Source organism: Mytilus galloprovincialis, chromosome 9, assembly GCF_965363235.1.
Source record: "Mytilus galloprovincialis chromosome 9, xbMytGall1.hap1.1, whole genome shotgun sequence".
NCBI classification, from domain to species: domain Eukaryota; kingdom Metazoa; phylum Mollusca; class Bivalvia; order Mytilida; family Mytilidae; genus Mytilus; species Mytilus galloprovincialis.
Window position 1 is genome coordinate 37,679,200 of NC_134846.1, and position 17,860 is coordinate 37,697,059.

The 17,860-nt window shown below is 32.6% G+C and overlaps 1 long non-coding RNA gene across 1 annotated transcript; it reads left to right on the forward strand.

Annotated features, from left to right (window-relative positions):
• The first annotated feature begins 2,001 nt into the window (after positions 1–2,001).
• Positions 2,002–4,673, forward strand: LOC143044947 (uncharacterized). Its single transcript, XR_012968817.1, has 3 exons — positions 2,002–2,280; positions 2,891–3,043; positions 4,367–4,673. It is a non-coding gene; the product is annotated as an uncharacterized LOC143044947 (long non-coding RNA).
• Positions 4,674–17,860: the final 13,187 nt, after the last annotated feature.

Consider the following 17,860-nt stretch of genomic DNA (forward strand, 5'->3'; position numbering starts at 1 on the left):
TAGCCGTGTAATGATTTAAAGATTTAAAATAGTTTCAGTCTAAGTTTTTTGGCCTTACTGCCGATTTGAATTATACCTTTAAAGATGCTAATACAAACGTAAATTCATAAGAAAACATAAATACTTCCAATTCTGAAAATGAGCCTGAAGAAAGTGGAAAAAATCAATCTATGGAAAGCTTTGAATTTTGTTTTGGATTCAGTTTTGGGTTTTCTTATTCAATGTTATTATGATATTAATATCAATATGATACCAGAAAAAAATTGGAAAGAAATTATGAAATTTAAGCATTCTCGTTCCAATTCTAGCAAACTACTAATTATCTTAACGTTGCATCGTTAAATACTTGCATTTTGCCACCCCAAGAAAAGGGAATTTGTTCTTTGTCTTTCTTTTGTTTATTTGTTTGTTTGTTTGTTTTGTTTTGTTTTGTTTGAGTTTGTGTTTTTTTTCGTCAGTCTGTGAAATACGTATTCAATAGTGTATTGTAAAAGCATTTCCTGACACTTGCTGACACTTTACACAGATGAAGTAAAATTGTATAAACATATTAATCTCAATCCTCGCATGTTGAAGGGGAGATAATCGAACTTAGGTCAATGGTGCAATATATGGTAATAGTTTCTCGTAAGCACATCTCCTCCTCAGTTATTGAACAGTACAGACAACAGAAAATAATACTAAGGCTACACGTCTTATTATTTATAGACGTAAGCAGATGTGGTATGAGTGCCAATGTCTCAATTTGTAAAAGTAAACCGTTATACGTCAGAGAACGGCCATCAACACAGAGCATTGGCTTACACCAATCAGCAAGTTATAAATGGCCCAAAAAATGACTAGAGTAAACCCATTCTAACAGAAAAACCAAGGTCTAATCTTTGTAAAAAACGAGAAACACTTATGAACTACATAAACAAATGTTAACCGCTGAACATCAGTTTCCTAACTTAGGACAGGTAAAACAAAAGCAATACAGCGGGTTTAAACGTTTTAATACACGCCAACATGCACCCAACCTAAAACAATAGTGAAACTTCACAACATAGAAAGACCCACTAAAATATCAATTATAAAATGGCTGAACTCAATCAAAGGACATGTTAAGAAAAACAAGTGAACATACAATTAATGAAAACATTTGATCTATAGTACAATGTACATACAAAATTGATTAAACGATGGGGTAAGATGTTACGCAATATCTCAAAGACAACCTCAACCTTGTAAAATAGAATCTACATATTAAAGAGATGAAACAGTTACAATGTAGGTCGGTTTGGAGTGCTGTAACGTCCTTTGTTAACTTCGTTAATTAGATACTTTACCAGTTAGTTACTGTCCAATTCCGAGCAAATTATAGATAGGAAAAAGCCTTATCAAATTGCAAAATCAAAGGCTCAAAAACATCAAACGAACATGACGAATGGGAAACAACTGTCATATTCCTTACTTGGTACATGCATTTCCTTATGTAGAAAAAGGTGGATTGAACCGTATTTATAGCTAGCTAAACCTTCCATTTGTATGACAAATTTCGCCAATTCCATTATATTGACAACTGAACAAATCAAACAGATATAATACGTAAAAATGTCAAAATTGGGGTACAGCAGTCAAAAGTAGAATCACAAAAATACTAAACTCCGAGGAAAATTCAAAACGAAAAGTCCCTGATCAAATGGCAAAAATATGACTTGACCTGTATTTATAGCTAGCTTAACCTCTCACTTGCATGACAGTCGCATTAAATTACATTATAATGATAATAATGTATGAACAAACCAAACAGACATAGAAGGAACACGATTAAGGGTTTATTTAAGTCCAGCTTTAATCATTACATTTTAACAGAAAAGGATGGCCAATGTATCATATCAGGGAACAACATTATAAAACGTACGTATTTGATTAAACACCATCCTCAAATTGTTGTCTTATGTGTTTTTATCTTTGTATGTGATACATTAAAATACCTGTCGAAGATATATAATAGATAAATAAAAAGTTATTATCTGCCTACTACAAGTGTTAATGTGAATGTTATGGCCGGATTTTTTACAGGCTCAAAATGTTCGTGTCCAAGTAAATCTGATATCTTGTTTATCATTTTGACGTTGACTGCAGCAGGTATTCATGGAGTATCTCAACTTTCTTACATGACGTCGTATGATAAATCATGTGAGCTCCATACGGAAGATGTGAAGTGTCATATACATCAAGGACTGTGGTATTATTGTGAGACAGCTCTTGGTAACAGCACTACATCATGTTCTTACGGTAAGTGAAAACAAAACTTTTTTCAGCATAATGACAATTTCATAAAACCGCAATGCAATAAGAATATGACAGACAAAACTAACATTTATTGAAACTCTAGATTACTATAGTGCTAGAGTAAAAGAGTTTGGTGTTACTTAAAGCGTCAATTCCAAGGTGTAAATGCAGCAGAAAACAATCTAACCTTTTTTAATGGTGACTTATTCGCCACGCGCATTGTTAGAAAAGGAATGAAATAGAATAGCATTGATTCGATCGTTAACCATGTTTAAAAGCCCAGTATTTATGAAATGACTTATGCTATGCATAAAATTTTAGAGGCTTGAAATTCTCTTGGTTCAATCAAGTGAATCAGCAGCAGAAAATTATAAAATGAATACATTAGAACTCAAACAATTATTTCACTTTTGAAGTGTTTCAATTTGGAAAACCAGAAATATGCTAAGATCAATAAATGTATCTTTAAAAAAATACTAGTTGCTAGCTTTGCGTTCGATGGCAAATAGTTCTATTATATTCATAATATTTATGTATATTTATATCACTCGTAATCTCACATTTGTTTATCTGTTGATATGAATATCCTTATTAAGACCATTAATTTTTTTAGATCACCTCGAGGACTGGGTAAGAGGTGCTGCAATTTTATCAGCGATTGGCATGGCAACTCTTGTTTTTGTGTGGATGATGGTAGTTGTTACGTCGTGTGGTCTTATGGGTTTTAAATTGAAACCTCTAAAATTTGCTCTCACTGTGGTGTCAGGTAAAGTACAATTGTCATAATTTATTAAAATAAAACAAAATATAAAAAAAAAAACAATAAATAAGCTTTGTACGACATTTGGTTTTGATTTTTAATGTGTGTTTTGTAATTGAAGTTGAAAGGGTTGCAGTTGGTCAAATTAGTTTTCTGGTATGATACATCACAATCATATGCATTCAATATTTTAGTATAAATGCAGTATAGACATTGAATGTTCCCTTATGTTCACCGACATAGCTAAATAATACAATTAATTATCTAATTACTACTACAATTTGATATGTATTAGTATTGTAATTTATTTTCACTGTTAATAATCAACGTTAGATAAGTCATACAAATCTAATTTTGAGCTTCATCTAAATTCTTTCTTAATTTTGGGAACTCGTTTTATAATCAAATGTGATGTCACTTTGAGCGTAATTCATCCGTTTTTTGTTCTGTAGCTAGTTACCACTTCATTTTAATCATGTATATCTATTATATAGTCATTTAAAAAAAAATTACTGTTTGCAAAAGTATGTATTATTCTAAATTCTAAATAATATTAAATGGTATTCTTTTCCCAGCTGGATAACCCTGACGTATTGGTCACGACTTTTTGAAACTTTTGGTCCTCAGTGCTTTTCAGCTTTGTACTTGTTTTGGCTTTCAAACTTTTTCATCTGGGTGTGGACGTGGCGCACGTCTGACGTATTAAAGTTTTAACAAAGTACCTTTTGTTGACTATTAATCGTTTGTTTCTCTGTCCTATATTTTCTCCCATTTATTTGTATTGTAGTACTGTCATGTAATGTTGTCATTTTAATGTTATGATTAACATTGCCATAAAATTGGGAGGTTTGGCATGCCACAAAACCAGGTCCAACCCAACATTTCTATCTTAAAATGCCCTGTACCAAGTAAGGGAAACGGCCATTGTTATATTATAGTTCGTTTCTGTGTGTGTTAAATTTTAATGTTGTATTTCTGTTGTGTCGTAGTTCTCTTATATTTGATGCGTTTCCCTCAATTTTAGTTTGTAACTCGGATTTATGAATTTTGAACAGCGGTATACTACTGTTGCCTTTATTCAACCGGAAAACAAATTAATGAACAGTACAAAGTAAGCAGGTCAATGTTCATGATCAAACCGACCGTTTTAGACTTAAATTCATTTACCAGCGTTTCTTGATATTGAAATTTTAAAACAAAATGTATCTCTGTATAAGTGTTATTGAAACATTTATTTCCCGTTGTAGTTTTAAAATATATACCTGTTACCCATCTTTCACTTTTCATGAAAAAATAACTACGTGTATGTTTTTTTTTTTTTTTTTTTAGAAGTACTGATACTATCAGTCCTAATTATTTATGGTTTGAAGTCACAGTCAAAGGAGTTCGGCTTTTGTTTTATATGTGAAATAATTACAGTGGTAATTATTAATGTTACAGTAACTATTTATATCGTTTTGTGGATAAAAGAAAGACAAAAGGAACCAACTGAGATGAAACCTCTGATAGCTTCAGGTTGATTGCATTTGTATACTGCGGGTTTTTTATGCCTATTTAGTCATGTTATTTAGCAAACTTTTGTGACAGTGAGATTGTATGAACTAAATAATAAAAGAAATATTGAAATATACAAAAAGGTTTCATTTTGTGTTATCTTGCTTTACAGTTTATAGATCAGTGCATACTGTACAATTAACCTTAATGGTAAGTTGGTATCTTATCGAAACAAAAATGGAATGGAGACTTTTGTTTCAGTATTTGCTTTGATTTTTGGGCCAACAATGAAAGTAGGTGTTGGGTTAACGTCAGAGATACTGAGACAAAGCAAGAATAAAAGCTTATAAAAATCTAGAGGTCCGGCAACAGTCTTAAATAAAAGACAATTTTGTTTCATATTTCTTATTTACAAGTTGTTCCTTATTTGTGATATAGTAAATATACAGCTGTTAACCATCCATTCAGGCGTAATTTGAGCTCCATATAAATCTATGTCTATTGGCTTCGATACAAAAGTTGAGCTCCCATCATCCTAACTCTTCTAAGTTGTAAATTTTAAAATTGACGGGCAGTTACTTTTTTTTTTGGATGTTCTGGAGCGAAAAGATGGGATAAAGAATAAACGTACTTAGTGGAAAGCATTTCAAGGGCTATGACACTTTAGATTTCACCAAATCTAAAGTGTATCATGCAAATGCAAGTTTGTTGTTGCTTTTATATCTGTTCATATGATAAGCCTTGTTTTCTCTGACAATTTTTGTTTTTGTTTTGCATTTTGTTGTTCCTGTTGTTCCTTTGTTTTCCGTCTAAAGTTGATGTGTTTCCCTCGGTTTTAGTTTGTAACCCGGAGTTGTGGTCTCTCAATTGAGTTATGACTTTTGGACACCGGTATCACACACATCGTCAATTTAATGCAAGTTTATGTGACTGTCCTTCGAGTGAGAGGTTTAGCTAGCTATAAAACCAGGTTTTATTTTCTACGCAAGAAAATGCCTGTACTAAGTCAGGCATATGACAGTTGTTGTCAATTCGTTTGATATGGTTTAGCTTTTGATTTCGAAATTTGATTAGGAACTTCCGTTTTGAAGTTTTCTCGGAGTTCAGTATTTTTTTGTGATTTTACTTTATACTACTCTTGCCTTTATTTAATAGTTTTAGCTAGAAGTGTTTATTGTAAAAATTTAAATTTTCAATAACAGGTTTTATATAATCACGACTAAAACTTTCAATTAATTTAAAAAAAAAAAACCTATCAATTTCATGGATTTTACAAAATAACTGAAATTGTTATTGATTTTACAAAATCAAATAACTTTTTCAGGGATTTTGTAAAATCCATGAATTTACAAATTCACTGTAACATGGATCGCGTTACAGGAAAAGGAAGATACTCCTACTTAACTTTTAATAATTACATGTTATATATATATGAAATTGCATGAATGATTGTTATAAATTTATGTACGATATCAAAAGGACGAAAAATGATGACTCTAACGATCAGATACTTCTGGGAATAGCAGTTGTGTCAATTGTAGCAATTGAAGTAAGAAACTATTCGTTTTATACCACACGTATATTGAATTAGTTTTATACTTTACATACTAGTACTATACTTTTATAGAAGAGAACTGAAAATAAAAGGTAAGTAGATAACAAAGGCCTTAAAAGAATATTTATATATTCACAGTAAATATTTCAGTAAAAACCGCGCAAATACAAATATAAAAAAAGATGCTCATAGTAATTAAACATATTAGACATTCTTTCAAAATAAATGTTGGTAATGGTAATTAAGTTTTAAGTCATTTTGACACATAATATATTAATGCACATTTACTAAATTTTATCATCGGTATAAAGACATCATTCGTAAATATAGCTCAACATGCAGACTTTTTATACGTTCAGGTATTTCACATCCAATTTTTTATGGAAATATTCTTTATAAAGCACAAAGGTGTCAGTATTCACCTCATAAACTTACAAAACCTTTGAATAGACTTATTAAGAAGGGATATAATTACGATACTGTTGTCAAGTCATTAAAGATTGCATATTTTGGCGTTAATATTGAGTCACTGATAAGGTCTTTGCGTCGGAACTAAACACATTTATTCTAAAAACAGTTGTTGGCATGACACGGGTTATGTTCATCTCATATATGTTATGATGGTATGATACTAAACCCCTTACGGGAAGGATTGTGCCTGATGTTCATATGATGAAATCATAATCTTTCAGTCAGTTTAATTGAAGTCTGGAGCTGGCATGTCAGTTAACTGCTAGTAGTCTGTTGTTATTTATGTATTATTGTCATATTGTTTATTTTCTTTGGTTACATCTTCTGACATCAGACTCGGACTTCTCTTGAACTGAATTTTAATGTGCGTATTGTTATGCTTTTACTTTTCTACACTGGTTAGAGGTATAGGGGGAGGGTTGAGATCTCACAAACATGTTTAACCCCGCCGCATTTTTTGCGCCTGTCCCAAGTCAGGAGCCTCTGGCCTTTGTTAGTCTTGTATTATTTAAATTTTAGTTTCTTGTGTACAATTTGGAAATTAGTATGGCGTTCATTATCACTGAACTAGTATATATTTGTTTAGGGGCCAGCTGAAGGACGCCTCCGGGTGCGGGAATTTCTCGCTACATTGAAGACCTGTTGGTGACCTTCTGCTGTTGGGCTATTGGTACTTTACGGAACGGAACGGAACGGAACGGAATTTCATTTAAGGTATCCAAAGGGGGCATTTATCAAAATTTCGAAAAATCTTTAAAACAAAACAAACTTTAAAATTTCTGTGTTTTACGGTTTTCCATATACAAATAACACAAATGTATACTTAATCTCATCTTCACAGGTGAAATGTGTAATAATGTATAACATCGGGAAATATTCTGTAGATGAATATGTCGGATTGTCCTGATAAATTATCATGAAATTAACGCATTTGCAAGTCATGCATTATGATATCTAGACTGACCTCACGTCGTCCTTGATTAGAGACAGTGATCCAGTTGAATCTGATGTAAACTTTTTAATTTATTTTTCCGTTCCGTTCCGTTCCGCAAAGTACCAATTGCTCTGAGGAATTGGTATTTAACGGAAAAAACGGAAACAGACATCTTTAATGTAATTAAAGCAGTATGATAAAAAAAAATTGTCTGACACCTCTTTTTGCATGAGTGGTATGTGTTTTAGATAGCATTTTCGACTTGATCAATAATAAAAAATTTAACACAAAGGCAGGTTACACAAAAAGTCTTTCTCCTTCCATCGGTAATTATATTTTAAAAAAGAGGCCTTCAACAGCCCGTTCCGACGATGATTAGAGACAGTGATCAAGTTGAATCTGATGTAAACTTTTTAATTTATTTTTCCGTTCCGTTCCGTTCCGCAAAGTACCAATTGCTCTGAGGAATTGGTATTTAACGGAAAAAACGGAAACAGACATCTTTAATGTAATTAAAGCAGTATGATAAAAAAAAATTGTCTGACACCTTTTTTTGCATGAGTGGTATGTGTTTTAGATAGCATTTTCGACTTGATCAATAATAAAAAATTTAACACAAAGGCAGGTTACACAAAAAGTCTTTCTCCTTCCATCGGTAATTATATTTTAAACTAGAGGCTCTAAAGAGCCTGTGTCGCTCACCTTGGTCTTGTGCATATTAAACAATGGACACGGATAAATTCATGACATAATTGTGTTTTGGTGATAGTGATGTGTTTGTAGATCTTACTTTACTGAACATTCTTGTTGCTACAATTATCTCTATCTATAATGAACTTGGCCCAGTAATTACAGTGGAAAATATTTTCTAAAAATTAACAAACATTTATGAAAAATGTTAAAAATTAACTATAAAGGGCAATAACTCCTTAAGGGGTCAATTGACTATTTTGGTCATGCAAAACTTATTTGTAGATCTTATTTTGCTGAACGTTATTGCTGTATACAGTTTATCTCTATCTATAATAATATTCAAGATAATAACAAAAAACGGCAAAATTTCCTTAAAATTACCAATTCAGGACAGTAACCTAACAACGGGTTATCCGATCCATGTGAAAACATCAGGGCAGATAGATCTTGACCTGATAAACAATTAAACCCTGTCAGATTTTCTCTTAATGCTTCGGTTTTTGAGTTATAAGCCAAAAACTGCATTTTACCCCTATGTTCTATTATTAGCCGTGGCAGCCATTTTGGTTGATTGGCCAGGTCACGCCACTCATTTTTTAAACAAGTTACCCCAATGATGACTGTGGCCAAGTTTAGTTTAATTTGGCCCAGTAGTTTCAGAGAAGAAGATTTTTGTAAAAGATTACTAAGATTTACGAAAAAATGGTTAAAAATTGACTATCAAGGGCAATAACTCCTTCAGGGGTCAACTGACCATTTTGGTCATGTTGACTTATTTGTAAATCTTACTTTGCTGAACATTATTGCAGTTTACAGTTTATCTCTATCTATAATAATATTCAAGATAATAACCAAAAACAGCAAAATTTCCTTAAAATTACCCAATTCAGGGGCAGCAACCCAACAACAGATTGTCCGATTCATCTGAAAATTTCAGGACAGATAGATCTTGACCTGATAAACACTTTTACCGCGTCAGATTTGCTCTAAATGCTTTGGTTTTTGAGTTATAAGCCAAAAACTGCATTTTACCCCTATGTTCTATTTTTAGCCAAGGCGGCCATCTTGGTTGGTTGGCCGGGTCACGCCACACATTTTTTAAACTAGATATCCCAAAGATGATTGTGGCCAAGTTTGGATTAATTTGGCCCAGTAGTTTCAGAGGAGAAGATTTTTGTAAAAGATTACTAAGATTTACGAAAAATGGTTAAAAATTGACTATAAAGGTCAATAACTCCTAAAGGGGTCAACTGACCATTTTGGTCATGTTGACTTATTTGTAAATCTTACATTGCTGAACATTATTGCTGTTTACAGTTTATCTCTATCTATAATAATATTCAAGATAATAGCCAAAAACAGCAAAAATTACCTAAAATTACCAGTTCAGGGGCAGCAACCCAATAACGGGTTGTCGGATTCATCTGAAAATTTGAGGGCAGATAGATCTTGACCTGATAAACAATTCAGATTTGCTCTAAATGCTTTGGTTTTTGAGTTATAAGCCAAAAACTGCATTTTACCCCTATGTTCTATTTTTAGCTATGGCGGCCATCTTGGTTGGTTGGCCGGGTCACGCCACACATTTTTTAAACTAGATACCCCAATGATGATTGTGGCCAAGTTTGGTTTAATTTGGCCCAGTAGTTTCAGAGGAGAAGATTATTGTAAAAGTTAACGACGACGGACGACGGACGACAGACGACGGACGACGACGACGGACGACGGACGCCAAGTGATAGGAAAAGCTCACTTGGCCCTTCGGGCCAGGTGAGCTAAAAAGGGGCCTTCAACAGCCCGTTCCGACGATGATTAGAGACAGTGATCCAGTTGAATCTGATTTAAACTTTTTAATTTATTTTTCCGTTCCGTTCCGTTCCGCAAAGTACCAATTGCTCTGAGGAATTGGTATTTAACAGAACCAACGGAAACAGACATCTTAAATGTAATTAAAGCAGTATGATAAAAAAAAATGTGTCTGACACCCCTTTTTGCAGAAGAAATAAGTGTTTTAGATAGCATTCCCGACCAGATAAATAATTAAGAATTTAACACAAAGGCCGGATAGACAAAAAGTCTTACTTCTTCCATTGGTAATTATATTTTTTTGGTAAACATATCTCATGTCAAGGACCTTTTTCGCTCCATAACCCTTTTACTTATATATATATATATATATATATATACATATAGGATAACAAGTATTTGTTGAGTGACTGAAATTTCCCAAAATTATACAAATGTATATTTGAAATACAAATGTGGGGATCATTTAAGTTTAAGAAAATATTTATTCCATTAAAATCCATCAACAAGTTTTAAAGGTTTAAGGTGTACAGTGTGGTTTCTCCAATGATTCTCTACATATTTTTTTAATACATCAAGGATTGTTAAGATGTTATCCTCCCTCTATATATGTCCTTTGACCAACTTAAAACATTTAAAGAAAAAAAAAACGTAGAACCCATGTTTTTATTGCTTTTCTTTAAATTAATTTAAAAGTCACAATAAACTATAATGCTTTAAAACAACCTAAAATATACCTTTAATACATGTAGCTACATGTACATGTTTAAGACTGCCCCTAGCACAACTTATAGCAATATATATATATGGTACTTTGCGGAACGGAACGGAACGGAAAAATAAATTAAAAAGTTTACATCAGATTCAACTTGATCACTGTCTCTAATCATCGTCGGAACGGGCTGTTGAAGGCCTCTTTTTTAAAATATAATTACCGATGGAAGGAGAAAGACTTTTTGTGTAACCTGCCTTTGTGTTAAATTTTTTATTATTGATCAAGTCGAAAATGCTATCTAAAACACATACCACTCATGCAAAAAGAGGTGTCAGACAATTTTTTTTATCATACTGCTTTAATTACATTAAAGATGTCTGTTTCCGTTTTTTCCGTTAAATACCAATTCCTCAGAGCAATTGGTACTTTGCGGAACGGAACGGAACGGAAAAATTAATTAAAAAGTTTACATCAGATTCAACTTGATCACTGTCTCTAATCATCGTCGGAACGGGCTGTTGAAGGCCTCTTTTTTAAAATATAATTACCGATGGAAGGAGAAAGACTTTTTGTGTAACCTGCCTTTGTGTTAAATTTTTTATTATTGATCAAGTCGAAAATGCTATCTAAAACACATACCACTCATGCAAAAAGAGGTGACAGACAATTTTTTTTTATCATACTGCTTTAATTACATTAAAGATGTCTGTTTCCGTTTTTTCCGTTAAATACCGATTCCTCAGAGCAATTGGTACTTTGCGGAACGGAACGGAACGGAAAAATAAATTAAAAAGTTTAAATCAGATTCATTTTGATCACTGTCTCTAATCAAGGACGACGTGAGGTCAGTCTAGATATCATAATGCATGACTTGCAAATGCGTTAATTTCATGATAATTTATCAGGACAATCCGACATATTCATCTACAGAATATTTCCCGATGTTATACATTATTACACATTTCACCTGTGAAGATGAGATTAAGTATACATTTGTGTTATTTGTATATGGAAAACCGTAAAACACAGAAATTCTAAAGTTTGTTTTGTTTTAAAGATTTTTCGAAATTTTGATAAATGCCCCCTTTGGATACCTTAAATGAAATTCCGTTCCGTTCCGTTCCGTTCCGTAAAGTACCAATAGCCACTTAGCAGTGTTGTGTTTTTTTATTTTGGTCGGGTTGTTGTCTCTTTGACACATTCCCCATTTCCATTCTCAATTTTATTTTATTACTTATGGCTTTACTTTTGTATTTTTTTTTTTTTTTTTTGCAATCCATAGAAATTACCGAATTGGCATTTAAAGTTTGATAGCTGATCTGCAAGGCCAGTTTTGAATTTGCATGCCACCATACAGAATGCACTATGTAACACAAACAAAAAATACCATGCACGGCTAACGAGTATAGAGCCAAGGGTTTATACAAAAGTGGTCAAGGTTTCTGGACACACAGGAGGGTGACTTTTACTAGCTATGTCACAGAAACATTGGTTCATATTCTGATAAAGGAAGGACAAATATTTGCTACAACAAATCAGATCTAATTCTTTTGGGTTGAATTTGATACATAGTAGATAAACAGTAAAGAGGTTGCACAAATTAATAAAGGCAACAGTAGTATACCGCTGTTCGAAAGTCATAAATGATTAAGAGAAAACAAATCCGGATTCAGGGGCGTAGCTAGGTATTAAGTCCACTGTAGGCACCAATCGGCAGGGGTCTGGGGCCGTTCAAGGCCCCCAACAGGTCCAGGGCAGAGCCCTGGTAGGTGTTCAGGGGCGGCGAAGCGCCGACGGAAAACAGGTTTCAGCGTTTTAGCTGCCAAATTTTATGTACAAAAATATTAAATTTACTAGTTATTTAATCATGATAATTATAATATACATGATGAAAAGTTCGAAGAATTATGAATAATGTACGTGGCATAGCGTCTGACTGGTAAATTAAATAACGCAGTACAATCCGTAATATAAAAAACATATTTACAATATATGCATTGCCCAGCGTAGATTAGCGTATCCCTTTAATTAAGCAGTACACCCTGTTTGGTATTATCATATATCTATTCCTTTCTGATTGATATATACGTTTAACTTAATTAATAATTTACATATTGACGATCCTTCATTAAAAAAATAGGCACGTAAACACTGATACTACTATATAATAGAACTATCCTTTTGGCTAGACATCAACCATCAATCTTTTGAATCTTAAATTTTCACCCTAGCCACACAAACACATACAGACAAAGTCGATGCCTAACAAAATTCAAGAAATTCGTATTTTTTTATAACCTCTACTGTAGAATCCCTACCTGCTTAGGAATTTTGAATAATTGTGGCCATCACACGCAGATTTGAGAGTACTCAAAATTACTGGAAGCCAGTTGATTGATTGATTTTTTTTACATCCAGTGTCAAATATTTATGCAAGTTCAGGACCGTTGAAAATTTGTTTTTACAATAAATACAACTTGGAGCTAGGTCCTGTAATAGCTAGGTGTCGTCCAGGACGAAGGTCTGGAAATTTAAAAATGCCATGTATTGAAAAATGAGGGATTATTGGATAGGAGAAGAAATTTTGCCTATCAGAAGACTAACTTCGAACTCCTCAAAACGTTGCATTCTCTCAACAACTAGGCATCGGATTTAATGTCCCCATTCTGACCAGACGTGACTGCGTATTTATACATCCTGCACAGCCAAACGGAAGACCAACATTAGCAAGTCGGGTGAAGACAAAGTGGAAATCTAGTTGAAAACTAACAACAACTAATTAAAAAACTCATGTGTCTAAGTTGAGGTTCATTCAAGTTTTGTTGGTAGAAGTGAAATGATCGTAACCAAAGTTCTAGTTTATAGTTTCTATATAAGGTAAAATCGTAAAAACATTCAATTCTATCCAATATTCCATTCTCTAAGGACGAGAGACTAGTGTTCACATGACATTCGATAATTAAGCTTTCATCCACGGATAACGTTTTTATTATTTTTTCTAATAAAATAAAATATTTGTGAAAAAAATATGTGTAGGCACGTGCCTTAAGTGCCTAGCGGCAGCTACACCTCTGGGATTACAAACTAGAACCGAGGGAAACACATCAACTATAAGAGGAAAATAACGAAACACTCAAGTGCAATAAAAAATAAAACGACAATGTAACGTAGAAACGAACTATAAGATAAATACTGCCATTTTCCTGACTTGGTACAGGACATTTTAAGAAAAATAGTTGGTTGGACCTGGTTTCGTGGCTAGCCAAACATCTCTCTTTTATGGCAATTTTAAGTATAAAACTAAACTGACAAAATTGAATGACAGGACTACAGTAAAAATAATTGCAAGAACATTCAGGACAGAGAAATACACAAATAAACAATACAATAGTACAATTCGACACGTAAAACAACCAGGACAACACATAAAAACATCACAACAGAACCACGCATTGTCTGTCACACGACTGGATCGACGCTAAAAAAGTGACATAAAATATACATCAGTCATTAAAGAAGGCATATTTTGAAATTATTAAGTTGAGTTTTACTGTGCGATTGTCGTGTGTTTTGTTTATTCTATTTTGCTAAAGGTAGAGGGGAGTTTGAGATTTCAAAAAACATATGTTCCTCATCACTCATCAAGAAAAATCGGTGGCATGTTATTATAAAGGAACGCTAACGCACATTTCCAGATTTCTCCGTGTTACCAATTTGAGTTATCCAACTTCACTGCCATGCTAAATAACTTTCTTGTCGGAGGTTTTGGCCTTGTGTCATTGATGTCTTTTGTATATTTAAAAAATTTAAAAACCTGGAAGTTGAAAAGAATAAAATTAGGAACATCAGCTCTGCCTAAATCTAAATCTGAGGGGACAATTAGATTATGTTTCAGTTTATATTTTCGGGTAACCAGTTTTATTGTGGTCAATATAATTATTATTATGTCCAGACTGTGTGTCCAGGAACATATATACTGTTCCCAGGTGTGTCATGCCATGATAACCATTCTTCTTCTTTATTCTCCCCTCCACTATCTGGAGTACCACTGCTTTTGTAGTGTAGCACGGATAAGCAACTGATTACTGTAAGCAACTGTGTACATGTGCAGGAATAATTTACAGTGATGTGATCGGTGCACAAACCAGTCTTATTTCGCCTATAATTAATTGTTCAAGATACTGGATATCAACACAGCCTGGCGTACCCACCACCAATTTACAACGCAACGGCAGTTGGTCTTATCCAAAATGAGCTAAGGCTGGGTGTTCAATTAAAACAAAAAAATTGAGGCACTAGTAACTTTAAAATAACTTAATGTCAATTCACTTTTGTACACGTGCAGGAAACTTCCATCACCATGCTATATAATATATATGATACATTAGTACTCCATTTAAGGCACACATATTTTTTTAAAATGTTTTAAAGTTTAATGTGTTTGTGGAAATAAATATATTGCATATTGTCTAAATAATATGAATGAATGCCAAATTCCTCCTCTTTCATTGTCTTTAATCTATCAAAATAATCAGATTGAAATAACATTTATCATTAGAGAAAACGTTTGAGTGCGTTGTATATTTAAAACTAGCATATGGTAAAGAGCTATCGTTTGGAAGGGAGGTAATTTATCACATGACTGAAAATAAATCAACAAAAAACTGGGAGATTTTTTCAACTTTTATAATATAGTACATGTATACCAATTCTATGATGAACATACCCTCGAGGTGATTAGTTGAATGAAATTAAAATACAGGTTATTATAATAGTGTCGGTAAATGGTAAGACTGAAATAGAACTTCATGGTAATTTGTTTTTAGTTTTGAAAAGTTGAAATTTTAGAACGATTTTCTTACTATTTTAGTACATGTATCAATATGAATCAATATATAATTCTGGTGTGTCTTCATATAAAATCATAATTAAGATAAAGTAAAATTAAATGATTAACACAAATAAAAGGAAGTAAAGTTTTTGAATGCATAAACTGCCTTCATGTATTTTTGATAGATTGATTGAAATCGTGATCTTTTTCTTCTTCTTCTCCAGAAGTCCACCTTATTTGCAGGGTCACCGCATTAAAAATATCCTAGTTTTAGATAATTTTTAAAAATGCATATTTATTTATAAAATATTAAAAATTTGTTAGGTTTAAATATGTATCAAAATTTGTTTTAGTAAAATAAAAAATAATAAGGATAAAAGGTAAAACTTGTATTTACACTGTACAGATCATACTGCCATAAGATTAAAACACTGAAATTCAAAAATTGGATAAAACTTAAAATTAATAAGTTTAAAAAAGTCCAATTGTTAAAAGATAAAAATATATTTTAAGATTTATTTATGTCAGTGATGATAAAGAGTTATCATCAAACGAGGTTCCTCAGTAGATGTTTCATTAAAAACTAAAAATACTCATTAATTCATGTTGTTAATTTATTTTAACATGTATTATTATTTATGTTAAAAATAGAACATTGAGGGTCATTTTAGATATAATTTATCATCTGGCAACAGGTTTAATTCTCTATTTTAATGGAGTATTTAAGGTTGGAATTCGAATGACAAACAAAATTATCATTAATAACCATGATGATGTTATTATTTATATCCATTATCATGACCAACACTAGCTAGATTTTTAGATGATGGGATGTTCACCAGCAAGGAGTCAAGTACAATTGTTCATTATCATCCTTCACTGAAATTCTGTACTCTTGCAGTTGATATGCAGAGTATAAATGTTATATATATTTCGCTGTAATTCTGCTCTCTTGGTATGTAATACATATACCCAGTCTTTGCAGATTCTTTCTATAGCTACTAATTAAGATTTTGGTATCAGACAGTTGGTGGAACTGTCAATTAATAAAATTTTGGAGTAGATCATTTTCAGATTCAATGATGTAGTGGTAGTTGATCTGATTTTCAATCATCAAATGTCTGATATGGTGATTTTTATGCCCCACCTACGATAGTAGAGGGGTATTATGTTTTCTGGTCTGTGGCTCTGTTCGTCCGTCCGTCTGTCCGTCCGTCTGTGGTTCCGTTCGTCCGTCCAGGTTAAAGTTTTTGGTCAAGGTAGTTTTTGATGAAGCTGAAGTCCAATCAACTTGAAACTTAGTACACTTGTTGCTTATGAGATGATCTTTCTAATTTTTAAGCCAAATTAGACTTTTGACCCCAATTTCATGGTCCACTGAACATAGAAAATGAAAGTGGGAGTTTCAGGTTAAAGTTTTTGGTCAAGGTAGTTTTTGATGAAGCTGAAGTCCAATCAACTTGAAACTTAGTACACTTGTTGCTTATGATATGATCTTTCTAATTTTAATGCCAAATTAGATAATTACCCAATTTCACGGTCCATGGAACATGGAAAAGGATAGTGCGAGTGGGGCATCAGTGTACTTTGGACACATTCTTGTTTTCTGACAGGGTTAAGGCTTTTGCAGTTCACAAGAAAATGTTTATAGGCTTCTGTTTCTTCCATACATAGTTTGCACTCTGCAGATTTTGTTGAATCAAAGCGGTTGTTTATACTTTAAGTTTTATACTTTCCAGTAAGTATTCTGGATTTTACTATATATATATGCCTTTAGCAACATCTCTCTTGTTGTCTCTGACAGTCTGCTCCAACAATTATTAAGACTTCAGATATTCCATTTGCTTATTTCCATATGATCAGTTGGAAATATTACATGAATATAATTATTCAGGACATTGTCATATTGATAATGTTAATTGAATAAAAGCCTTGCTTTGTACTAGACCCACTCAATAACCTTAAAGTCACAAGAAACCAGTGACCGTTGAAAAATAATGTTCTTCCAATTCTTGAACCAATGCATACAAACATCATAAACTTAGTCTTCCGTGCACAAATTTATCATTTTTTTCGCATAAATTTCGTATAATCGTGAATTTTATTTTCAATCAGTCAGTGTTGTTTTGAAAATAAGGCAGGTAATTAAAGTTTGTGTTTTGAATCCGAAGTTTAACGATTGTCACCTGTTTGTCAACAATCAACAAAAAATCAATAAAAAAGCATGGAAATTGAGCACGTGTTCAACATATAAATTCAGATAAACAGATAATAGTTTATTTTAAGGACATCCATGCATATTGCGATCACAAGATTTTTATGAG